The sequence below is a fragment of the Moschus berezovskii genome, chromosome 1 (genome assembly GCF_049115385.1).
Source record: "Moschus berezovskii isolate FMDL1 chromosome 1, NW_MosBer_1.0, whole genome shotgun sequence".
In the NCBI taxonomy this organism is placed as follows: Eukaryota; Metazoa; Chordata; class Mammalia; order Artiodactyla; family Moschidae; genus Moschus; species Moschus berezovskii.
In genome coordinates this window covers 80311447-80338462 of record NC_142460.1, presented here as the reverse complement: position 1 = coordinate 80338462, position 27016 = coordinate 80311447, and the positions used below count along the sequence as shown (strand labels likewise).

General features: G+C 39.4%; 1 protein-coding gene across 27 annotated transcripts in view; it reads left to right on the top strand.

Moving 5' to 3' along the window:
• Positions 1-27016, top strand: part of ZBTB20 (zinc finger and BTB domain containing 20) — an 891891-nt gene that overhangs the window by 709619 nt on the left and 155256 nt on the right. For 2 of the 27 annotated variants that reach the window (XM_055431043.2, XM_055430652.2), the window contains exon 1: positions 45-26897. The exons of the other annotated variants lie outside the window; for them this stretch is intronic. The gene's annotated coding sequence lies outside the window, so the exon portion shown is untranslated. Of the gene's footprint in view, positions 1-44; positions 26898-27016 lie in introns of those variants that run through there. 27 annotated transcript variants of the gene reach the window in all.

The following is a 27016-nucleotide window of genomic DNA, read 5'->3' as shown; positions in this document are numbered from 1 at the left end:
GTGGGGCAAGGGGTAGGGGAGGGGGGAAGGATGGATTAGGAATTTGAGATTAATAGATGCAAACTATTATATATAGATTGGATAAAAAACAATGTCCTTTTGTATAGCACAGGAAACTATTCTATATCCTGTGATAAACCACAATGGAAAAGTATTATATATGTATAATATATATATATTACTGAATCACTTTGCTATACAGTCGAAATTAACACATTGTAAATCAACTTCAATAAAATATTTTTTTAAATACTCAATAGAATTATAAAGAATCCTAAGGTTTAAAATGTGGGTAGATTGGTTACCTTCTGTCTCTGGAACCCTGTGTGTGTGTGTGTGTGTGTGTAGTACTTGTGTGTGTACATGTATCTCCATCCATGTATGTAAACAATCACTGGATCACAATGTAAAATGAACTTACTGTGAGTCTTGAGTAAAACTATTTAGAAAAAATAGGTAGATCAAGATAATATATTTTTCTATTCAGCATACCTACAATGTGCTTATAACTGAACAGTGACTAGACGCATTAATAGACAATGAAGCCTGGCATGCGGCAGTCCATGGGGTCGCAAAGAGTTGGACACGACTGAACAACTGAACTGAACTGAGACCCATTAAATAGGCAGACAGCAGGCCTTCTGATGATTTACCCTGATCTCTGCCTCTTTGTCAAGACCTCAATGTGTTTCCTCATTTTTGTGCTTAAAATACCATATGCTGTCTCAACGTTGGCCCAGTCAGAAAGCTGAGGAATCAAGCAAGTTTAGGGCCAAAGAGTGCCATGCCACTGGAGCAGCGGGTCTCGGGAAAGCATACCAGCTGACTAGAAGGATGCTCTTCAGTCCAAACCTGGCTGCCACTGGAGCAGCGGGTCTTGGGAAAGCATACCAGCTGACTAGAAGGATGCTCTTCAGTCCAAACCTGGCCACCATTTGCTCCCACACAGAAATACATCCACTACCAATGTCATAGGTGATCCCTCCAGCAAACCTGTGCTCCATGGTCCTCCAGAACAGCATATTTGTGTTAGCGCTGAATGAAATGTCCATAAAGCAACATAAAGTCTGTTATATTTAAGTACCCATGACTTCCTTATTTCAAAAGTACCTTTAAACATAGTAATAACATTTCTCTATATGCAAACCTCTGTACATAAAAAGGTTTACATTTTAAAACAAACATGTTTTTGAGTTTTATCCAAATTCAAAAAAAGCATCTGAAAAATTTAACAGCTGAAAAACACTTTCTTCTTGCTGGGAAAACTTAAACCTTGCTAGGCTTTATGCAACTTTAAAAAAAAAAAAATCACTTCTGTGCTGAGAACTAGCATGAGAAATCTCAGCATGAAAGGTTGTTGGAATTTTTTTCTTCTGAGAGCTAAAACCAATCGTTGGTTATAGAGTGATGCCACAATATGCATATGCTTTGTTAGGAACAAATATGATCTAATTTCAAGGGCATCTTCAACCAAAATTAGGGGGGAAATGATAAAGGCTACTTAAGCAGCAATCCAGCGTCTGAGAGCAAAGCTTGAGGACCTCATTGTCCCATCAAGGTCTTGAAACGCTGCTAACCCTGAGCTGGTTCCTGTTTGAAAAGCCTATGGGTATTTGTTTTATTATTGTCTCACTCAATCCTTCCTCAACCGAGAGGATCTCACAGGGGAAGCGCAGCTCTGCGATGGTGTCCTGGACTTTGCTTTCTGTTTGTTTCAGCACTTCAATAAATGATCTGTTACCTGCCATTATGACCTGCATGCATTTGCCGAGCAGTTTTTCAAATCAAAACAAATTATGTGGCTGTGTTTCTAGAAAGCTGAACCATTTGAAGATACTATGGAATTGGAAACACGCAAAGACATGGCCATGCAGTTGTAGGTTTGTACACATATGTTCAGGCATATTCAGGAAAACAGGAAAAACGAAAAAAGACTGGACAATGCAAATATGGAAATACAGCTTGTTCAAACATTTGCAGCCCGTACTCCTAACAGTGCATATATGTAGAAGTGACTTTGTAAAGAAGGCCCACACTCAAGCATATTCCTCTTAATACTCTCTTGGAAATTAAAGAACATAGCATAAATTTCAATATCATAATGGCTACCTTTTGAGTGTGATGCCTTTGGGTAGGACTTAGGAGGTCACTTCCTTTATGGGAAGAGAGATAGCAACAACATACTCTATTATTTACTGGGTGATTTTTGAGAGAAACAAGTCCTTCCTTGAAGACAGGCGTGGATATTTCAAGACCTCCTCAGAAAATTTTTTCAGCACCTTCTGTGCTCCAAATCTGAGGCATCGTGTTTCAGTATAACTGAGTAACAGGCTGGCAAATTCCCTGCTTTCCTATTCACCAAAATCCAAAATAGAACTCAGAAAAACTCCCTCCTTCATCACCATACCCCACAAAAAAACACTCCACTGGGACCCCCAGGGAGAAATAGACACCCCCCTCCCCCCCAAAAAAAAACGAAAAACATAAACCACCAACCAGTAAATAGAGCCAGTCCTGAAAGACAAATTCCCAGCTGTAACTGTAGCACTTTGCTCAGTACTGTGAGCTTGCTAGAGCTGGCACATTTTTTTATAATACAGATGCATAAATTTGCTGTCTGAGCCAGAGGAGATGCAGCATTCCCTTTGGTATTTCTTATCTAAACTAATCGGCATCACCCGTGCAATTGACATGAACTTGGGGAAACTTTGGGTGATGGTGAGGGACAGGGAGGCCTGGTGTGCCGTACTCCATGGGGTCACAAAGAGTTGGACGCGACTGGGCAACTGAACAACAACATCTAGAGTACATTGCACAGGAGTAGCCTCCTGAGACCCAAAGTAAAAGACTCAATTTGCCATCTGACCACTTTTTTAAAATTAGGACTTCCTGTGACTTAATTTCTCATAACATCTGTAGAAAACCACCTTTCTCAGACTTTTGAAGCATTTTCTAAATTCAGATGTTCACTGTCTGTATCTTACACATATATACATATGCACATTTAGAGATTATATATTTAAAGTGAAATATATGATATGGACCACTTTATAAGTTTTCAAAAGAGTGTGCATATGTGTGTGTGTGTTTGATAATTATTTTACAGTGGACATAATTTAATCAGACCGGTGGGAAATCTTTGTAAACCAGTATGTATATAAAGGCTTCCCAGTTGGCTCAGTGGTAAAAAAAAATCCACCTGCCATGCAGGAGACGCAAGAGACATGGGTGCAATCCATGGGTCGGGAAGATCCCCTGGAGAAGGAAATGGCAACTCACTCTAGTATTCTTGCCTAGGAAATCCCACAGACAGAGGAGCCTGGCAGGCTACAGTCTGTGGGGTCACAAGAGAGTTGGACGTGACTTAGCAACTGAACAACAATATGCATATTAATTGTTTTGGACCACAAGATATGCATTCTTAAAAAAATAGCTTATTTTATTAAAATAAAATAATTTTTTTTTAAATTTTATTAAAAAATAGCTTATTTTATGGAGGACTTCTTTTTTCTTGTCTAAATGGTTTTCTAGAATACATTTTTTAAATTAAATAATATTAATGAAAGTAAAAGGAAAGAAAATATGCTCTAACCAGAGGTCCAATTTAACTTCCAAATTTGGGCCAAAATTTTGTCCAAAGCTTAAATCTGCCTCTGAGGGATAAAGATTAGAAACACTGAGGTCTTTACAAAAAGATCAAGGTCCAAAGGCCATTCCCAGTAGCTTAGGGATGAATTCCAGGGGTTCAGACCTGTGTCTGACAACATGCCCTGTCTGTTCTTATGTCCTTGGGGGCAATTTAATTAATCTTTAAGCCTCAAGTTCCTTGGTTATATAATTAGAATAGTGATAGTAATTGCTTCCAAAAATTCGGGTGAAGATTAAATGAGATAAAGCAGGTGAAGCATTTGGTCCAGTATCAGTCACATAGAAAGTGCTCCATAATGGTAGTTAAGAGTCTAAATTATTTTAGCATTGGCAGTATCTTTAGAATAAACACCTCACCTGGAGATGGCCATGATGAATACTTCAGTGTGTTATTTCTGGCATGTCTCTCAGTTTATATATGGTGATTTTTTTTTTATAACCACAACACATGTAATTATACTACCAGCATTTTGTTTTTTCAAGGTAATATTTATTGCACACTAACACCATTCCCAGAGAAGGCAATGGCACCCCACTCCAGTACTCTTGCCTGGAAAATCCCTTGGACAGAGAAGTCTGGTGGGCTGCAGTCCATGGGGTCGCTACGAGTCGGACATGACTGAGCAACTTCACTTTCACTTTTCACTTTTATGCATTGGAGAAGGCAATGGCAATCCACTCCCGTGTTCTTGCCTGGAGAATCCCAGGGATGGGTGAGCCCGGTGGGCTGCCGTCTGTGGGGTCGCACAGAGTTGGACGTGACTGAAGTGACTTAGCAGCGGCAGCAGCAGCAGCAACACCATTCCAGGTGCTGTGGAAGGCATGTGATGCATATCACGTGATGTGATAATCCTTACTACCGGCCCTATCAGTTACCATTATTAAACCCATTTTTCAGGTGATGGGACTGAAGCTGAGGACACATCAGCAGTTTGCCTACAATTACATAACTAGGTAATGTTGGAGTCAGACCCTGAACAAGGCAGCTAGTACTAATGTCCAAGCTAAGAAAATAGTTGCAAATAAAAAACATTGTATACAAAATGTTTATCATAAACATTTTTTACCTTTTCACTGTAGATATTTTGAACATGTTCAAAAGTAGAAAGAACATCATAGTGAACCCTCATGAATTCCTCACTCAAATTCAACAATCATCAGCTCATGGCAAATCTTCTTAGACATAGCTATGTTATAAAACTGGAAATAAGCCATATGTTCAACTCTAGGGAATTGGTTAAATGCATTATAACTTATCCATTAGATAGAATTTTTGGACCATCAAAATGTTTATGAAGAGCTTATAATAATGTGGACTATTTATGTTATATACTAAAGGATGGCATATATAATTACATAATTATACATATTATGTAATCACAACTATTTTTTAGTAACAAGTTATAGATCCTGGAAGATTGTATTTTTTCATCTTCCCCCTTTTCTGTTTTCTTAAATTGTATATCATGAGCATATTTTATTTTTAATGATAAAAGTTATTTCTTTCATATTTAGAAAAATATATGTGTGTAAAGGGAGAGAGTTTATTTATCTGACTTCACTATGGAAATCAGTTTATGCAAACAGAGTATCCCACATAACAGATACAATCTCCTCTTCATTATCAAAAGATATTTTCTTTTATTAAGTTTTGATATATAGTATCTTAAATTGATATACACATTTACTTTCTTAGAATATATTTACCATAATTCATACTTTTATAAATGATTGAGGGTCATCATCACTAAACAACAATTTTGTTGTGTTTCTACTGATGCTGATGAGGATGTGGAAGTATAAAAATAATTCTGTATATTTGAATATTGTTTTGTGGTTTCCAAGCAGTTGCATGTGGCATTAACTATTTGGTCCTTAGTCTGTAAGATTATTTGTTTCTGTGCTTATTTACCCCCAGATTTCCATAATATTTCTAGTTCTCATGTCTCCTTTTTATAGTTTTCATTCCCCTTCTTTAGTGATTAAGTTTCTTCTTGTTGTGCCAGCCTCATCTTAATCCTCACTCCTTCTCTAATGTGCTACTTCTAATCTGCTTCAGACTGGAGGTGGGTGGGGGGGAACTCACATCACTTAGGTTGCCCATAAAATCCATGCATTTACTCATTCACTTGACAAATATGTAAATGAGTTCAGTACAGTGTGTACTCAGCAGTACACAGACAAACAAGACACAAATCCTGCCATCAGAGAAGTTTTAATCCAGCAGCAGGTCTGAGATATGTGCCTACTTCACTGGAAGCCATAGTAGAAAGTGATGTGCTCTCTGAAAGCAGTACAGATTTAGTATTACTGTAGTTCAGAGAAGGGCTAACTGGGGGCTTTACCAGAAGAGGCAATGCTGAATTTGGGCCTTGAAAGGCAAGCAGGACTTGAGCAGACAGAAGAGAACATTTCAGAAACCATGAGAAAAGCCTGGAAGAATCAAATGGCAATGACCCTGCAAAGGAGTAGTTGGGTTTAAGTAGAGCATGGAGTGTGTGAAGGCGAGTAGTGGGCAATAAAGTGGTAAAAATAAATTGGGACCAGAAAGTGAAAGGACTTGATTACCAGGCCAGGAATTTGGACTTTATTCAGTAGACGATAGGGAGCTGTTGAAAGCTTTTAGTAGGAGAGTAACATCCTCAGAGCTGTGCCTCAGAAGATGAATCTGGCCACTGTGAGCAAGATGGATTGGACAAGGGAGAGACCAGAGGACACAGATCAGGTAGGAGACTATCTCAATAGTCCAGGAAGAGGCAGCGAGGGCCCTAACTAGGGCAGGGGCAGAGGGAACGAACGGAGCCAGCTAACATTGATGAGAAGTGGAAGAAGGAGAATTAATCCGTTATATTTGGGAGCAAGGGAGAGGAAGGCACCAAAGACATCATTTTACTGTTGAGCCTAAGTGGGGCCATAAACAGAAGCAGAGGGCTAAGAACAGGAGCAGATTGGGAGCTGAAAGCATGAGTTTAATTTTGAACATAAAGCATGAAGGTACTGACAGGGTAGCCGTGAAAGTTCAACTGGGCCTTTGGAGACAGGAGGCTACAGTACAGCAGAAGGGCCAGGCTTGGAGATCAGGACTTTGTCTCAAAGACAAAGAGGACACAGTGGCAAGAGCAGAGTTTCTCAGAGAGATTTGAGGGATTTATGTGCAGTCTACTTGATTCCAGTTCTGGCTGCTTGCACGTCTTTTTTGCTTTCTTTCTGTTCTTAACCATATTTGGCAAGTTGCATAAGTGGCTTGCAGATGTGTGAATTATACATAAAAACATACAAAATATACTCTAAAGTAATGAAGCAATTTGGAATATGGCTATTTGGATCAATTTCACATTATCCTCAGCCTTTATCTTCACATATAGTATGTTCCTGTGTGACTTTAGTGAAGTCACTGCACCTCTCTGGGTCTCAGATTCCTCATCAGTTAAATGAAGATGTTGATTAAGACCTATAGTCAACGTAACTGGCTGCAAGCAGCCAAAACTGACATTATATAAGAATCACTTGGAGAAGGGAGGGGCAGAGGCCAAGGCTCAGGGATCTGTGTTCTTTAAATCGTCTTAGGTGATTCTGGCATGCAGCCAGGGTTAGTAACCACTGGGCTATACATTCCAGCTCTTACATTCTAAAGTGTTACCAATCTTCAGACAAAAGGGGTATTTTTTGCCACAATTCACAAGTAAGAAAACATATCCAAAATAACAAGTTTAGTGTCAAATTCCATCTACAGTAAAATATTCCCCCTCTCTTCTTGAAGTCAACAGTAAGATAGAAAACCTATTTGAAAAGCACATAATTTAGAAGATCCTGTGATGTTCTAAAACATGAAAGATAAGTGTGAAAGGGGAGGTGGAAGGGGCAGAAAACCAGGGAAGATAAGGCATGTGCACACATACAGGAGTGCTTCTCTGCACACTTGGGGACTAGCCATGCACCCCAAACTCAGCGATGCCCATGCTCTACAGTTGATTTTAATGCTCCGGCTGCAGTTGTTGAGATTGCATGGATCAGCATTTCAGAAGTACCTGTGTAGACTGTCTTCGTCTGTTCCAGCTATTATGACAAAATACCATAGACTAGATGGTGGCTCAGAGGTTAAAGCATCTGCCTCCAATGCAGGAGACCCGGGTTCGATCCCTGGGTCGGGAAGATCCCCTGGAGAAGGAAATGGTAACCCACTCCAGTATTCTTGCCTGGAGAATCCCATGGACGGAGAAGCCTAGTAGGCTACAGTCCACGGGGTCGCAAAGAGTCGGACACGACTGAGCGATGGAATAGAATAGAATAAATAGAATAGATGACTTATAAACAACAGAAATTTATTTCTCATAGTTCTAGAGACTAGAAGTCTGAAATGAGGACACCATCATGGTCAGGTGACGACCCTCTTCTGGGTGGCAAACTTCTCCTTTCCTGGCCCAAGGGGCTGGAAAGCTCTGTTGGGCCTCCTTTAGAATAGCACTGATCTCATTCATGAAGTTTCCATCCCCATGACCTAATCACCTCCCAGAGGCCCCACCTCTAATATCACCACACTGAGAATTAGAAGCCCAAGATGGGGGGCGGCGGGGGGGGGGGGGACAGGACAGACATTTAGACCGTAGGACAGACCCAGAACAGGTCTAGAGTGAAACTTTTAAAAAGCTCTTGCAATTCCAGTGGGGGATGAAGCTTCTCCTTAATTAAAGGGCTCGTCTTTAACACATCCTCTTTGCTTTGTTCACTTTTCTTCATACATTTCATAGTGTGAACTTGAAGATAGCTCCATTATTTCAGCATTGCGTCAGTAATAAGAGGTACATTCTAAAGGCCCCAGAATCTAGAACATGCTGTCTGTCCTGGGCCATGCAAGTGAGAAGAAGGAGAGCACTAAGGTGTCAGTTCTTCCTTCACTTTCTCTATTCTTTCTCCCTTCCTCCTGAGGAAACAATCTTCTGAACCTGAGAGGTTGGACTGGAGAAACAGGTTGGAATTCAGGAAATCTGAAATTTTCCAACTTCCAGACTAGTTTTGATATCCCATTTGCCCAGCTAGTATTTACTGAGGAGCTGCTAGGAGCTGCTAGAAGTAGGGCATTCTGCTCAGTCTTAATTTACATCAGAAATTAGCAACCAATTGTGATTTTGATTGATCTCTGGCTAATATCAAAATCCTAGACCCAGGTGCAGAGGAGAACTAAGGATAATGATGCTGCTGGTACATTATATTCACGTGTATCTCAACAGTATCTTCACAGAAGTAGATTTGGCGCTTTCCCTCTCTACTGGGGAAATCCTTCTCTCCCCCTCATTTGTATCACCATGCAGCACCTTGCTTCTACTTCTCAGCCCCACAGTTATCTGTTACTTTTCCCCAGTCAAACTGAGGCATCTTGACTATTTACACTCAGTTAGGTGGTCTGGTAGCCTCATTGAAATCATTTACTCTAAGGTGTGAATGAGGTTTAGACCTCTTAGAGAAATTTGTGTTTTAAAATGAATTTCATTAGACAACCAGTTTTGTTTTCTTCCAGTTAATAATGACATATGAAGAGAGATATTTTTGAGTAGGGCTGTCAGACATATTTATTTGCCCGCTGTGTCCCAATACACAAAGTTTTATTTACATGTGTAGGAGAGAATAACATGGGGGATCTACCCAACAGCCCTGTGTATCGTCTCCACCGCTCCCCACACACATGCCCCCACCGCCTCCCCCCCGATGCCGCCTCTCTTTTGCAGCTCTACATGTTGCTCTGACTCTGCTATCACATGACACCCCATGGATCAAACACCTACTGACCTCTACCATGCTGGACCCACTGCCTTGTTCCTAATCTGTTCCCCCTACAAATTCTGAGTCTGGGGTCCATTTTTTATTTATAATCTTATAACTGCTCTTTAAATTTTGTTCCCCTCATCCTGGAGATAGTTTAGTAACACAGATGAGGCTTAGCTCTGGAGTCAGATGCCACTTCCTAGGTGTTTGACCTTAAGCGAGGTATTTATCATCTCCAAACCTCTGTTTCCTCATATGTAAAATGGGCATATTGTGAGGATTAACTATGATATATAAATAGAACTAGGAACATTTGTTAATAGTTCAATACCTGTAGTTACTATTATTATTTATTATCTGCACTTCCCTCAACAACACTGATTCGGATTTCCTCTGCTGGTTATGTCTTGGAGGAGCTAATCCTTGAGTGTGCTGGGCTGGTCAGAACCAGTTTCCTGCACCTGACCTTTTTTCAGCTACTTGACACACAAAGTTGATAATGATAGGGACCATATTTTCTGAACAAAAACAGGACATAGTTTTATAAATACACACATATTTGTGGAGATAATAAAAGGCAAGCTTTGAAACCAGGTCTGTGGCCGGAAATCAGAGACATGACTTCTTATACTGTGAATTTTATACTCTGAATGAAGATGAATTTTCGAGTCATGAGGGAGTGCTAAACATAATTAAGTGTCCTTTCTGATAACCCATTGTATTCAGAAAGCAAGGTCAGTAACACAGGGAAGAGTTGTCTGCTCTTCAGGGAGGTGTTTTTCTGCCCCTAAAGAGAAAGCAAATGCTTTGAAGTCAGATCTGGGGTTACATCCAAACGCCACCACTTAAAATTCAATGACAAAGAGACTCAAAAACTCCTATAATTAATCTGTTACTGGTGAGGAAACTGAGGCTCAGATAAATCAAATATTTCAGCCAAAATTAATGATACCCATCTTGCAGACATATCATGAAAATTAGAAATTATATATAAAAACCTGATGTTTGATCTAAATAAATGAATTTCCTGGAAATCTAGAGCCGGGTTTCTCTTCAGGATGAAAGAGAACTGAAATTTTGCCCACCTTCCATATATAACCAAGCTCTTAATTTAAAAACAAACAAAAAACTATTTAGCTACTATAGAACATGGAAATAATTTTCCACATTTACATTTTTAACCCCAGTTAGGGTCTCAAAGAGTCAGACACCACTGAAGCAACTTACCACGCATGCAGATCCGTTAAGTATATCCAGATAGACAGACTGGATATATAAAGTATACTTTTTCAGTATCTATATCTAAAAAGAAAGCTTTCAAAGGATTTCTAGTGATTTAGCAGTTTAAAGGTATCTTTTGTTGTTATATAAGAGAAACACAGATGAAACCCAGAGAAACACAGTACTTTCTGGCTGTGTCATTTTTAAAAAACCATAAAAAGTGATCACTTAACATTTTATGGAAAGATACCCTGGCACTTAGAGAAACTTCACAAAAAAAGGATACTCTATATTTTGATATATTTAATGCCTAATTTCCAAGTAGAAATACTATTCTGGTCTAAATAAACCTTAAACATATTAAATTGAAAATGTCTATGCTGAGGGTTTATTTCCTATTTCTAATGAATCAATAGTTTTGACTTCATTGCATATGCCTCTTTAATTTATAGTGAATAAAACAATACTGACTTTTCGAAAATTAATACAGGATCTCAAGCTACCAAGTTTCTAAATGATGATATTTCCAATGGCAAATGAAATAACATGCTGTCCGTGCAGTTAGTGATTTTAGGCAATTTGAACATCATGATAAAAGGAGGGGGAGGTGGGGAGATTACAAGCAGTGTTATAATTAAAGGTCTGTTGATTCTTCAGTTTAAATGCCATTGTTGAAAGATTTTTCACTCAGATGTCAAAGTCTGTGGCCAGCCAAAACTTGGCATGCTAGAACTCAGCCCAGGGAAACATTGTGTTCTACAGATTTAACAACCAAAATCTGTTGAGAACAGAAATGTTGGTCTTGGGCTGAGTTCTCGTGAATCAGAACCAGAGAGTAGCCAAATACCACCTCCTCTTCATGAAAGGAAGTAGTGCAGGTGGATGTTAATGTGAAATGTGTGTTCAGATGAAAATTAAGGGAAATGATGGTTAGAGCTCATCATCCTGTGCCCTAGGTTAAAGTTTTATATAAATAAAACATGATTCTTTGAGAGTTCTGAAGCATTTGAGAAGCTTCTTCTAGCTAATCTCTCATGGATAATTAAATGGGGAGCAGAATTTACCTGTCTTCCAAGACTTTCACGTTTAAGTTCAGTTTCTCCAATACTATCTCCTGTTACTACAAACACTTAAAGCAAGCTTTATTTGTTTAACTCACTGCCTAAAAATATATTTCACACACCAGGTTTCCTTTTCTTTAATTTGAAGCTTACACACCAGTGACCTGTGAGCTGCATCAAACTAGCCTATAAAAATTTTTGTCCGCACAACACTTAAAAATAATTTGAGAGTTTGAGCCAACAGTTAAAGATCAAGAGGTCTCACCAAAAAAAAAAAAAAAAAAAAAACCCAGACCTTTTCCAGATTCTAGGAAATACGGCGATCTTAAAATATTAGACCTGAATTTTTGCATGGGACAGATATCTGGAACTGAGTAATAACTGTTCCCTTCAGACAAGCCATGTCTTCTCCAGTTAGACGAAGTACCTGTCACCCCACATTTTATGCCACATCCACTTCACTCCTTTGTTCTATCACCCTGGATACTAGCGGCACTTGGCTTTTCTTTCTTTGCTTACAGCATATGTATCGTTTCCTTGCTTTCTTTGCTTGTGGTATTAAGTTTTAAAGCTTTCCAATAAATGATAATATTACAAAGGCTGTGTGCATACTGGTGCTTCTGAACAAAGCATTATTGAAAAATGACAAAATTGGAGTGCAATCAAATTATCCAAGAATAGAGAAATGCTTTAAAGTATGTTGATATAGCCATATAATGAAATACTATACAGGGCTTAAAAATACATGTCTTGAAAGAATGAAGTTTACAATGTATAAGACACCTATATTCTAGGAGAAAAAATATTTATACATATAGGGAAAACGCTGAACTGATGTCTTATAGCTGGCTTAAAAAATGTATATGTGTACAAAAAATGTATACAAATAAGTTAATAAATAAGCTTCAAGGGTATCTTTTGTAGATCCCCTTCCATGTGATTTCTTTATTCCATTTTTAACCCATCAGTTAGAACATATCCTGAAGCTGTTTTTCAACTCTCTGTCTGAAGCTGATTATTCTTCTTGCCTTTATTCTTTAGAGGATACAATTAAGAATAAGATTTTCAAAGTTGTTTTAAATACTTGAGAGGCTCTTCCTGCTTGCCCACGCACTAGTCTACCACCATGGCAAAGCAATGCATTGACCTGGAATTGGTTTGTTCTTCTAAAGCACCCTTTGCTGATACCAAAAATTATTCAAAACATTTTGAAAGCATTTTGGAACAGAAAATTTTCACATAAATATGTACTTCGTAATATGAATACAAAAACTCGTGCTGGAACTCAAACTCATCATCGCAAAGGCATCAACTTGTGCCAACTATAGGAGGCAAAACTCACAGGTAAAAGCCATTTAAGCATTTCTGGAAACTATTCTGATCCCAGCACTTAGCACAATGCCTGGCAGATAGGAAAGTGTTCGTTAAATAAAATGTGAATAAATTTGCACTCCCATCAAAAAGCAACTGACTTGAGCATCAAAAATTAGTCATCTTTTAAATAAAGATAAAACAACAAAATCTGAACTTTACTCATAAAGCTTCCAGATGTAGGTTGGGTGCTTCAGAGTCAATAATGCCATAAATTTTTTCCCAGAAAAAGTTTGTTTACGTATGTGGTTGAGTACATATACAAGTTTAGGCCTAGAGTAAAAAGGGATAAGAGGTGGTCCTTTCAAAGATGAGTTTAGTGATAAAGAGAGACTCCAGCTCTTAAATATGCCTCTTCCTCCAGACAGTGCCAGCTCCATCATTACTGATTTGACTCTTTTGACCATCTGTCTCCACTTCTCTAGATCACTTTCCCTTTGGGCTTCATAACATCTGTTTTCATGAGTCTCCTGTTCATCAGAATGCTCCTTCTTGCCCCTTCATCCATTCTCCCTTCTTCTGCCCATAAAATTTACAGTTGCCTTCCTTTCTTTCCTCATGGAATTCTTGAAGTTTGTGAGCAGTGTTAGCTTCAACCAGACATTCCTATTGCCTCCCTAAAGATCTGAGTATATCATTCTGGCTTGTGGGGGCTCTGCTACCACAGATATAGGTTTCCAGCTGCCAAATATACAAACCCACCTGAATGTGCCATCCAGCATCTCAAACTCCTGCTGCCATCCTTCAAGTATTCTAGAAGCTATCATAGCGGCCACAAAAAGTTTGCGCTTTCCAATCCCCATGCTTTGGTTCATTCTGTGGCTCTAGCCAAAACTCTAACAGTTGAAACTTTTCCCATATTCCAAAGTCCATCTCAAACACTGCCTTCCTAAAATAACTTTTTCCCAGTGTCCATCATCAAATGATATTTCCCAAGCCACCGAACGTACGGAATTTTGTTGTCAACCCTTTATGGTAATGATCTTATTTTGCATTGTATTTTAGTTATGTGGTGTTTATTTTCTCACATATTCTAAACATTAGGTTTATGGCTTCTTACTCATTTATGTAGCTATTTTCTAGAGCAGAGTCTTTTGCTTGTAGCAGGTGCTCCTTAAATATATGTTGAATTAAACTGAGTTTATGGATCAGTGGTTGTACGTGTTTTAGGGTTTGACAGACCCAGAAAGTGCCCCCTAACCAAAGTGTTTCCCTTACTTTCCAAGCCACAATATCTTACTTTGGAGACCTCTCTACAAATGGGAATATTCCACTAAGTTGCATCCTTTTTGTTCCCTAGCAAGTAAACTATTGACGAGTTAATAGTTAAATTGTTCCACCTTCTAAGATGTACTCATTGTCTCCTAAGAGGGAACGAGTCTTGAAAGGACAGGCAGAGGTCAAGTTGTTCTCAAGGTAGTAACCAATAGGAAGATGTACCTGAGAGAGGTAGGGTAGTGGGGAGGAGCTTGGGCGATGCCACTTTCTAGTTGTATGCCTTATTTTCTCCTCTAGATGTTATCTCACTTAATGTTATCTAGATGATAACACTTTCTACCTTACAGAGGTTATGAGTCTAAGTAAATAGTAATAAACAGTAAATAATAAATACTAAATAATAGAGTACTTAGAATAATATCTGGTATACTGTAATTGCTACATGTTGGCTATTAAGTATTCATATACATGGCATAATATATATAGCCATATGTATATGAAGCATATATATATACTTGATACATAATATTAATACATATAATTTAACAATTATTATAGCTGTTATAATTGTTATGTCACCCCATGAACCTGATGTCACATCCCAAAGAAACTTCTGGATAGCCAGAGACCTTCTGGGAATGGAGCATGTAAAAGAAAATAGAACAGGCATTGTCAGACAGACCAATGTGTGACACATAGCACTGTACTCTGCTAAGTCGCTTCAGTTCAGTTCAGTTCAGTTCAGTCGCTCAGTCGTGTCCGACTCTCTGCGACCCCATGAATCACAGCACGCCAGGCCTCCCTGTCCATCACCAACTCTCATGTGCAATTCCTTGCGACCGCATGAACTGTAGCCTGCCAGGCTCCTCTGTCAGTGGGATTTTCCAGGCAAGAGTTCTGGAGTGGGTTGCTGTTTCCTTCTCCAGAGGATCTTCCTGACCCAGGGATCAAACCCAGGTCTCTTATGTCTCTTGCATTGCAAACAAGTTCTTTACCACTAGCAATACCTTGGAAGCTTCAACACACAGTACTGCCACCTCTCAACTCTGCACCTTAAGGAATTTACTTAAACTCTCTGAGCCTCAGCTTCATCAACATAACCAGAATGCCTACTTTTACATTTTCGATGAGGATTAAGTGAGCTTTTGTTCTCCCTAGCGATTTTAAATGGAGAAGGAAATGGCAACCCACTCCAGTACTCTTGCCTGGAAAATCCCATGGATGGAGGAGCCTGCTAGGCTGCAATCCATGGGGTCGCTACGAGTCAGACATGACTGAATGACTTCACTTTCACTTTTCACTTTCATGTATTGGAGAAGGAAATGGCAACCCACTCCAGTGTTCTTGCCTGGAGAATCCCAGAGACGGGGGAGCCTGGTGGGCTGCTGTCTCTGGAGTCGCACAGGGTTGGACATGACTGAAGCGACTTAGCAGCAGCAGCAGCAATTTTAAAATTGGATGTCATTCTTTTGGTGATTCCTATCCTTTTTCTAAACTTCACAGTTGTTTTCTTGACAAATTAGATTCTAGACTTTTTGTTTTGAACCAAACCAAACTTGAAAGAAATTTCAAGGCATTGTTCAAAAAAAAAAAAAAAAAACTGGTGGCAGTACTGGCTAATAATTTCAAATTATCAGTAATTTAATGCAGTAGTGAAATGTTAAAATATGCATCAATTAATATGCACCAAGCCTGATAGACAACAAATACTTATCAAACTGTGGCTAAATCCTTAATCTAGAACAAACTTACCAGTCAGACCAGGGGTTTTTTTGTTGTGTTTTTTTTTATTTATGAAGTATGTTCTATCTATGGAAATAATTAACTGTACTAATTCACAGGTCTTACAATTGGTCATTTTTTTAAGCACAAGAGTTTAGATTTTTTACTGAAAACAGAAAGTCCTTTCTATGTAGTCCTATTAGGAAGGATTTTTTTTTTTTTGACGGGGGCAGAGGGGAACAAAGGAAGAAAGGTGGTCTTGCAAATATCTACAAACTCCCGGATATTAGGATCTGAAAGAGAAAGAAGCTTGGAATGTACCTTCTCACATTTACTCCTGTAGTTGTGCTGTGATGTGGCACTTAATGCTCTAGGGGACCTCGAGCATTACAAATGCAACCAAAAGTCTCATAAAAAACGAGCCTCTTAACAGTATGTGAGCTGGTCTGCAATGGCCTCAGGAAATCCCCCCAGCTATTCACGTCCTTTTTATCCACTACATTCTCTGACTCAAAGGGAAACCTCACTTCACCTCCTTGACCAGAATTGAGCAGACATTGATTTGGTTACCCGGCGCTTTACTTATTCATTTATTAGTCTTCATTATTTGTATTCCACTAGAACAAAAGAATATATCTCTTCTTTGCATTAATTTAAGTTTAAGGATGTGCACATGTGAGTTTGTGAGAGAGTGCATGTTTACGTTTTTGTAACTTTGTGGGTAGCTTGCTTTAATTTAATATATGTGCAGCCTGAGCTGGAGTACGTACTCACTGTCCCCTTCATTGTGCAAAGTGATTCTGCTTGACATCTTAGCTGAAGTCCTAAAAGTGTTGCAGGTAAAGAAAGCTTCTTAAAAGAGAATCGTATTTTTCTATTCACTTCTATAATTAGGTTAAATGTCACATGGGACAAAAAAAATGTCCCAATCCATAATTTAAAAAAAAAATTAAGAATCGCAACTTTCACCTCAGTGAAAATGATGCCTTTATCTATGGGCACTTTATGTGGCTTTATTGCCCCCCAAGAAAAGCCAAAAAGAAGCGAATCCAATTAAAAAGCCGATATTTTGAAAGCACATGTATAAATGTCTGTACTGGAGACAATAGGAAATTCATAGAAGTATAAGTCAGGGTTTATCCTCAACAAGCATATAGTCTAATTAAGGACGTACAACAGAAAAGATGGGGTTATATATCAAAATTAAAGGTTTAAATAACCATCTTAGGTATTTAGATATATTTGTTACACAATTACGTTAATTATTTAGAGTAAAATATACCAGGTAATTTCCCTTCCATTGGAAGGACTCATTGATTTGGTACCATATATTCTTATAGCTACTGAATGGCAACAACCCATGACCACTTCTTCTGAACTCAACTCATAGGTTAATTTAAACAAAGGTTAGGCAATTCAAGCAATAATAATTTGCCAATAAATTGGCAAAATATATGTTCCTGTCCTTTTAAATGTTGAGCACTCAGTAACTTCGCTACCGATTTTTCTTCAGGAATACTTGTTGAACTGATAGACATTTCTAAGTAGATGTTTGATGTTAGTTAACTAAGAAATGGGCTTCCCTGGTAGCTCAGCTGATAAAGAATCCACCTGCATTGCAGGAGACCCTGGTTCGCCTTTGAAGATATTTTCACTCTTCAATACCAGCTTTTGATGCTGTGTTTCTTTTCTTTTTCTGTTTTATAGCACTGAATTTGTTCTTAGGGAATATGTTCAGGGTAGAATTGGCCAGAACAGAGCCATAATAAATTTTGCAGCAACGTCTATGATCAGTTGATCATAATCAACCTAAAGATCATGTAGGAACTTGAAGTAACATCCTTGGTAACCACCTTAGCTCTAACCTGACAAAGAGATTACTATAAGTTCAAGAGAAAACCACGGTGGTATATACACCTTAAATATCTGAAAGTATGCAGACTACCATACACGGTGTTTCCATTTATACCTTTACTCTTCTGTTGAAGTGTAAATAATATCAATAATGCCAAGCAAATGGGATCTTTAGCTTCCAAAACATTTGGAATATATTATCCTTTTTGCTCTTCAACTTGTGATCTCAACAACTTGTGAGATTATTAAGTCACATATCCACATTTTACAAGTGAAAAATCTATGACGTTTAAAAGGGTAGATGACTTGCTTAAGGACACAGAGCTCTTACAAGGTACAGCTGCTTCCCCCAATGCACACGCTGTGACTGGTTCAGAGGAAGCAGCAACCCAAAAGCAACCCCTTTCTACACCACAACCATCCTGCAAGGCACCAGGAACCAAAGAGTTGCCAAAATGTGACATGTAGACTTTAATCATGAGAGGATAGAAGAGCCCTTGGTCCAAAAGGCATTCAGTTCAGTTACTTGCTATGATTTCATGAGAAGGAAACTGGTTAGCTATCTTTTACAACATATATGTGCCCCGCCTTTTTAGAGCATTGGCCATTACTGTGAATTTTCATTACTAAGAGTTTGGATAAAGTCCTGATAAAAATCACGATTATGTCTAACCCATTGAGAGATTTTTTTTTGGCTCCTTAAGAGCTTGGACTTCAATATCTGAAAAACTCTCAATCAGGACAACCCTTTCCACCTACCAGGATTTATGTCTTCTCCATTGAAAAATCTGAGAATATAGTCAGTTGTCTTTGGGCTGGCTTCCTGGAGCTTCTTGCTTAGTTAATATGGTATGGAAATGAAAACGTTCATGGGCCACTTTACTAAAGCTGACGGGTGCTGGGAATTTATAAAGAAGTATGACTCTGAATCTCACAAGCCACAGTCTTTCATTGGCACCATAGCATTCAAAACTGCTACTACATTTTGCTACTTGATGAACAGAAAGGTGAGTTTTTGAATCAAAAGATTCAGCACCTGGTTCTAGAAGCTAAAAATGTCAATGGGTTCTCCACTCATTATCACATCCTTTAAAAGTCTACAGACTTACAGGCTTCATTTTGGCTTGGAGAATTAGACCTAACATTTGAGCTTCTTGAATTTTTTTTTTTTTTTTACTAATGTTACTTAGTTAATGTGATTATTAAGGGGATATCCCCCACACCTTGGTCCCAGGACACTTGCAGTTCAAGTAGATATTTCTTCCATAATAATAAACCCCTGGAGAGGGGAACATCAACCCACTCCAGTAGTCTTGTCTGAAGAATCCCCTGGACAGAGGAGCCTGGTGGGCTACAGTCCATGGGGTCACAAAGAGTCAGACACAACTGAGGGACTAACACTTTTATAAAGCATATAGTGTTTTCATATTCATGATCTGTTTATCCTTTTGCATAGAGAGGGCAATAATAATAATATTGTCATTCCCATTTTGTACTTGATGAGATAAACTAATAACATGATCTAAGGTCATATAGTGGGCACACAACAGAGCCACAGTTAAATCCACCCTGATGAACAGATGATATCACTCATAGTCCAACAGGTTTTTCACTATGCTTGCCAGACCTCACAGATTTGTCCTATGGTTCTTAACTGGACTTTAGAATTATCTAAAGGGCTTCTTGGGCTTCCCTGGTGGCTCAGCTGGTAAAGAATCTGCCTCAGTGCAGGAGACTTGGGTTTGATCCCTGGGTTGGGAAGATGCCCTGGAGAAGGGAACAGCTACCAACTCCAGTATTCTGGCCAAGAGAATTTCCTAAACTGTATAGTCCATGAGATCGCAAAGAGTCAGACACAACTGAGCAACTTTCACTTTCAAAGGGCTTCTTAAAACGTAGACACTCATATATTCATAGGCACTCAGATATTCACCTCTGAGTCTGGTTCACCAGGTCTAGAGTAGGATCCAGGAATTTATTTTTCTAAGAAGTTTCTAGGTAATGCTGATGCTGCCAAGAACCAGTCTTTTAGGAGCATTGTCCTACAGATTGTGCATGTATCTGAGTGGCCATGATATATATAGGCAAGACAGCCCTAAAAAGGAAGTTAGTTTTGCATGATGTTGCCTTATGCTGCTTCTTTTCTCCCTTTCTAACCTCCACAAGGTAAAGGTGAAACAAATGTGGGATGCGGGGCTAGCAAGGAAGCACCTCACTGTTTAGAGAAAATTTAGGTCTCCTGGTACTCAAAAATCACACAGCAAAACCCTTCAGTTTGCTTTTAACTAGAACCTACCGTTGAGTGTGGTAGATTAACTTGGTGATGAGTACCAACCCACCAATGAAGAACTGTTTGTTATGAGACTGCTGCTGCTGCTGCTGCTGCTAAGTCACTTCAGTCGTGTCCGACTCTGTGCAACCTCATAGACGGCAGCCCGCCAGGCTCCCGTCCCTGGGATTCTCCAGGCAAGAACACTGGAGTGGGTTGCCATTTCCTTCTTCAATGACGAAAGTGAAAGTGAATGTCCAACTCTTCGCAACCCCATGGACTAGACATAGGCAAACATGATTAGATAGATCCATAGGCAACTCATCTGTTAACCAAGATATCCATTAAGATAGATTTCTCCATGTCAGCTTAGGAGGAAGTTCTTAGAGGAAAGAGGGAGAGATCCATTCTTGACCTATTCTAGTCAATATTTTTCTGAAGACTGGTAAGAAGTCTTGTATCACAAGCTCAGTTTGAACCAACAGGTAATATATCTACTTTAAAAAAAAAAAAAGCTAAGAAATATTTTCAGTTCAGTTCAGTTCAGTTCAGTCGCTCAGTCGTGTCCGACTCTCCGCGACCCCATGAATCACAGCACGCCAGGCCTCCCTGTCCATCACCAACTCCCGGAGTTCACTCAAACTCATGTCCACAGAGTTGGTGATGCCATCCAGCTATCTCATTCTCCGTCGTCCCCTTCTCCTCCCGCCCCCAACCTTTCCCAGCATCAGAGTCTTTTCCAGTGAGTCAACTCGTCGCATGAGGTGGCCAAAGTATTGCAGTTTCAGCTTTAGCATATTTTAGCTGTGTTTTAAAATGATGTCCAATAGAGGTAGCTGGTGGTAGGGCTGGTTCCCCGGGAGCTCTAGGGAAGAATCCATTTCCTGACCTTTTCTAGCTTCCGAAGGCCATTTGCACTCCTTGGATTATGACCCCTTCCATAAATAACTCCAACCTCTTGTTTCTGTTATCACATCTCTTACTATTAGCTCTGACCCACCTGTCTCTGTCTTATAGGAACACTGGTAATTACATTTAGCTCACATCCATATGACTGCTTTGCTGTATAAGGTATCATTTGTAGGTTCTGGGGTAAGAATGTGGATATCTTTCTCAGGGTCATTATTTGGCCTACCACAGTCCTGTTGTCGCATGTCTATCAGACTACAGTTGAAATGTAGATTCCCTTTCTCAGCACCGGAATTTAACAGGCTCTTTAATTTAAAAAAAAAAAAATATATGTGCAAAAGGAGTATGGCCAGGACTAGGAAAGGCAAGAGTGTGACAGCCCTCTTGCCCAGTGTGACTAAGAAGGGCATGGGACCGGGACACAGACAAAACTGTCTTCTAGTACTTATCAGATAAAATAAGCCACTTAGCTTTCCTCTGTGAACTGAAAGAACCAGAGACTCTCCTAAACACTCACCTAGGTCTAAGATCCTATGCTTTTATAAAAACAATCAAGCTGTTTCTAGACGACATTTTAAATTAAAATCCAAGAGTTTATTTACTATCTCTACTATTCAGTATATTGTCCACTTTTCTTTTGAATTTGAAAACTCACCTAAATTTAGAACATGTTATCCAAGAACTTCTTACTGAAAAAAAAATAGTGTTTACTCTATAAAAATCTCTAGTACAAGTGTTTCTCCCTTACTAATTCTTAAATATCCCATCCGATAATACTACATTAGTCTAAGCATCAAATCACTAGGCTTACACCAAGAAGTACACCCTTGTTACATATTGGAAACTTAAGGCACATAGAAAATAAATTGCAATTGCATATGAAGAACTACAAGTGTTAACAATCGTTGCTTCCAGCTTGTCTGAGATATCATCTGCCAACATGGCCAGTTGTGATACCAGACGACACATTAATTACGGCAAGTAGAGTGTAAAGACCTCATCCTGAAGATCTCAGTCTCAAGGTGTGAGTAACAAAGTAGAGGATGGTCACTGAATGACAGCTGTCTGTTATTACAGGAGTCGAAGAGGTGGGAAAGGGCTTGGGTTTTATTCTTTTTTTTAATTTGTCTTGTTCTCCGATAAGGCGTGGAAGTTGACCTCTGATTCTCAAAAGGAAACATGGCTAGTTGGATACAGATCTTTCTACAGTATTAGAGTCATCCCACAAACACCAGTTTCAAATGATGATTTACAGAGGACCACAAAGAATAATTTGGAGGAAGTTTATAGGAAGGAAAGCTTTGAGAGCTGAACCAGAAAAAGTGCTTGAAAGTAAATCAAATTATGGCATACATTGAATTATGGCATTTATTATTATGTGCAGAGTATGCATGGAATTTTGAACTAAAAGCTGAGGAAGCAAAGGTCTAGAAACTCTCATGCATAGTAAATAAATTAACCCTTTATTCTCTTACTTTCTGTGTTCCTTATATTTGGTGATTTGTTCATACAAATGTACACTGAAAAGGACTAAAAAACCTTTCTCTGCAGTGGAAGCATTTGACTATTTGTGCACATGATTAAATGAATGCCCGTAGGAGATTTTCTTTGGTATCACGTAGACACAACCAGTATTTCAAAGACCAAGAATTCTTTGGGTAAAGGAGATGGGTGGTGTCTGTTTATGACTGTCAAACTTTTTGAAGCTTATTGAATTGGGAAGCCTTTTCTGTTTCTTCTATAATTTGAAGATTATTCTAGTAATATGTTTGGTGGGAAAAAAAAGTTGCTAAATAAGTCAGGATCTAATAACTGGATTAACGACTATTCTAAAACCTATGAGTTCAGTATACTGTGTTATTTAGGTGTCATTTAGGTCCAAGTCTTACTTTCTACTTTAAAATATTAGTTTTCATTGCTATTTTTTATGCTGGAAACTACATAGTATAAGGAAATCAGCTTATCATGAGCAGGTCATCAGTTCTTGAAATATCTGCCCATGATAAAAAAAAAAATGATTGGAATCCTGTCACCAAGGAAATGGTTTAAAAATCTGTTTATTTCAGTGCCAAATGAAAATCTCAGCTTCAACTAGTTATCTGTATTTTGCAACGACTTTAATTCTTTTGCCCATTCATTACATGGCTACTCTATATTAATCATTTAGAAAAAAGAACACCCTAGATGATTATACAAACCTTAAATATAACTATATGTTTGTGTGTGTTCCTATGCTTTTTAAAGAGCACATTTGTGACAGGAAGTGAAGAATGGCATAGTCAGGGAAAAATTAAAGAGACACGATGTAATTATCCGAACTGGAATTAAGCCAATTAATAACCCGTGTGCTAACACTACCCTCAAAGTGCTGAAAATGCCGTCAGATATTTAAATGCCCTGGGTGGTCATAGCCAGCAATGTTCACCTCATCTATTTTCAACACCATCCAGGGACATGGCTGACCCTGGCTTCTGAGGAAGGGCTGCCACCTGAAGCAGGCTGCAGAGGAGGTACAGGTTGTACAATCTGAGCGCAAGATTCGCTCAAGAGGTTGTGCATAGATTTTCACTTATTTTCTAATGAAATCAATACACTGGTATTTTATTCTTCTGTTCATTTATTCAACACATATTTACTGAATACCTTCCATGTGCCAGCCCAGCGTCATAGCTGAGGATGCAGGCTTTAAAGTCAGATTGCCTGGGTTTCATCTTCAACTCCACACTTGCTAGCTGTGTGCTCTTGAGCAAGTCACCTAACTCTTCTATGCTTGAATTTTCTTTTCTATGAAGTGAGGATTGGTAGTTCCTAATTCACAGGGTTGTTGTGGCACTAAAGTTTGATGAAAATAAGTACTTAACAGAGTGCTTATCACAAATCAAGTGCTCAGTGATATATTGAATATTATTGTTGTTATTATTATTATTAACCAGGAAATATGCCAAAGTCTGGAGACAAGAAGATCAAATACCCCTCAGGTAATCCTTGAAGTTTAGATTCCAGAACTTAGGGCCCTAAACTTTACTCTTGAATAGAAATCTGTGTATTAGATCCTTGATGTACTATGTGTCTTGAACTTGCATGCTTTGACCATAACACACTCAGCACATCTATAGTATGCAGTTTTGTTTATTCACACCCTCATTGTCTGCCTACCTCAATTAAAACTACCACGTAATTAATGACCATGAACTCTATCTGTGTTAACTCATGTCATCCTCAAAATAACTTTATGAGATGGATATCACCACTTTATACAGGTAGGGAAACTGAGCCTCTGAGAGCAGCGGTGACTTTCACACTGTTATAATGGTCCATTTGAGGCTAAAGCTCATTCCCCTTTCACACAGATCACCCAGAACGCATTCACTAAGGACTGCACTGTCTTCCCTGGGTTCTTGCCTATCAGGTGCTTTGAGACCTACCTGCAGGAGGCCCTGCCAGTGTCAAAATCACTGATTCCTCTTCCCCCTAAATTGATTGACAATGGACAGTGTGTTTTAGACATGCCACAGCAGCCATTGTTAAAGAGGTTGGCATGCAAATAAACTAAATTACTCTGGCCATGACTTCTCTCAGATTACTTGCCTTCGAGTGGGCCCCTAGGTGCCTGACACTGCTTTCAGTTTTCTTCTTTCACCCTAAGTAGCAATGTCATTGCTGAAGCATGACTGAGAGTTTTTGCTTTTATGTACACCACCATTCTTGTTTTAGGACAAGAGATTTAATCTCTCCAGTAACATCTGATTCATAAGCACCTCTTCCCCCTTAAAAAAATTTTTACTTTCAATTATCTGCTGTAAGAGGGAGATTCTTACTGAATATGATCATGTGTGTCCTAAAAAGATACCATCAATTACGTGGGTAGATGATACAGTGTCCCCTTTCTAATTTAGTAACTCGTTTCAATTGAAATATATAGGAAGGGTTGCCTATAGCACATCTTCCAGGTAACAAATCTCATCCGTGACTGAAAATGACACTGTAAGCTGAAAGGCAACCACTTTCACCCACAGTGTGCCTATATTTTAAAAATGAGCTGTGTGAAAGAACCACATCTTTTTACCTGGTGATGTGTAGCAGATGATATTCACAAAGAGAATTGCAAACTCTGGGAGAGGTCTTTGTAGATCGATCCACTGGTCTTCACCAGCTTGGAGTGTGGCACCAGCTATACCTTGCTGAGACTGGGCCTGTACAATGATATATTTTTCTGCTTTTCTCTGAGAACGAATTAAGCACTTAAATCCCTAGAATTCAAAATGAACCAAAAAAAAAAAAAAGATTTTTTTTTTTTCTTCCACTTAGCTACTTAGATGTTTTTAAAAATTAGAGGTCTTGGCACTAACTATATATACGGAAGTATCTGGTTATTCTGGAGACAACAGTGATTTCCATACCTGTTGGGCCAGAATTTGTAAAGAAAGCTAGAAGTTGGCTAATCTGATGCAAACAGAAACAGCACTGGTGGGCCACTTGAGCCCTGGGTTCTGATGCTGACACTGCTGTCGCCCTTGTGATTTATTAGCCTGAGTCTCTAGTCCTCAGTTTCCTTATCTGCTAAATGAGGGCGTTGGAGAGATTGATCTCTGTGGCTTTTCCCGGCTCTGGTACTCTTGGGTCTGCGAATCGCCTTCAGTGTCTGCCATAGTCTGCCTTGCCAGCTCTGTTTGTCACAAAGATTAATCTATTTTAACTGTACCTTGGAGTGCTCCCGGGAGAGGAGGATGGATGGATTGTTTTGCACCTATTATTGCATCAGAACTTTTGCCTTTTTAGACGAGATCGTGCCGTGCCTAAAATCTGTCTGCCTGTCTGCCCACTGACTTTGTCTGTGCTGATCTCTTGCCACGGTGCCTCTTCTTCCAGCATCCATCTCCCTCCAAGATCTAGACTCGGCATCCGACTGTACCTGTCTTGTTCTCTGCAGCATCTGTCTGCTACACTCCTAGACCATCGTTAATAAACTTTCACACATTACACACAGACCCTAATACGCTGGCACCTGCATGTAAATATCTACCGTTGATAAAACTAGGGGAGAAAACTCCATTTTTTAAAAAAGACCTCTATCTAGTACCATGTATATTTGCACTTTTTGTTCAGTTGTAAGTTTTAATAGTTCCCCCTTTGAGGATTTGTCAGCACGAGCAGTATTGCTTATCAGAACACACCAACAGTCTTTTTGTAATGTTCGCTTTTCCCCTTTGGTTCAGCCGAGCCTGCTGACAGATCATTCAAATTCAATTGTTTTATGTCTAAGCCGAACAGCTAATTAAAGTAGGGATGATTAACCTGACTGGCAGTGTCGCTCTCCCTCGCGCGCGCTCCCTTTCTCTCCCTCCCTCCCTCCTGTTCCAATCAGTCCTTTCTCTCTCTCTCCTTCCGCGTCTCTCCCTCTGTCTCTCTCTCCCCTTCTCTCCACCCCCCCTCGGTCTCTCCCTCCCTCGGTTGGTCTCTCTCTCTCTCTGTCTCTCTTGCTCTACTGCTTTTTTTCCCCCCTCTCTCTCTCTCTCCTAAACGTGGTCTGCTTGCTGATGGCAGAATGGCACTCGGAGATTTGTGCATTGTGTCTGGTTTCCTACGGGCAGGCTGACCCAGTGCCTCCAGGGACTTATCAATAGACCACTCAGAAGAGACACAGACAGGAGAGAGGAGGAGGGGTGGGGGGAGAGGGAGAATCAATATCAAGAATAGAAGGAGCTCCGAAGCCATTTTTTTTTTAAAGAAGTATCGGGACTTGGGAGAGGGTGACAAAGAAGGTTTTTCAAAGAGGCAGTGGAGGAGGTTCTAATAAATTTGGAAGGAAACAGTTCCCTGTCTTGGGAAAAGGAGAACTCCTGACTGATTAGCATTCACACCAGGTATGAGATGTTCGCTACCCCTTATCACTGTGTCGCAACGGAGATGGAAAAGCCTTTTTTTTTTTTTTTTTAGGAGACTGAGGGAGCATGTATTTCGCTGTGTTTGTTGTTGGGGGGTA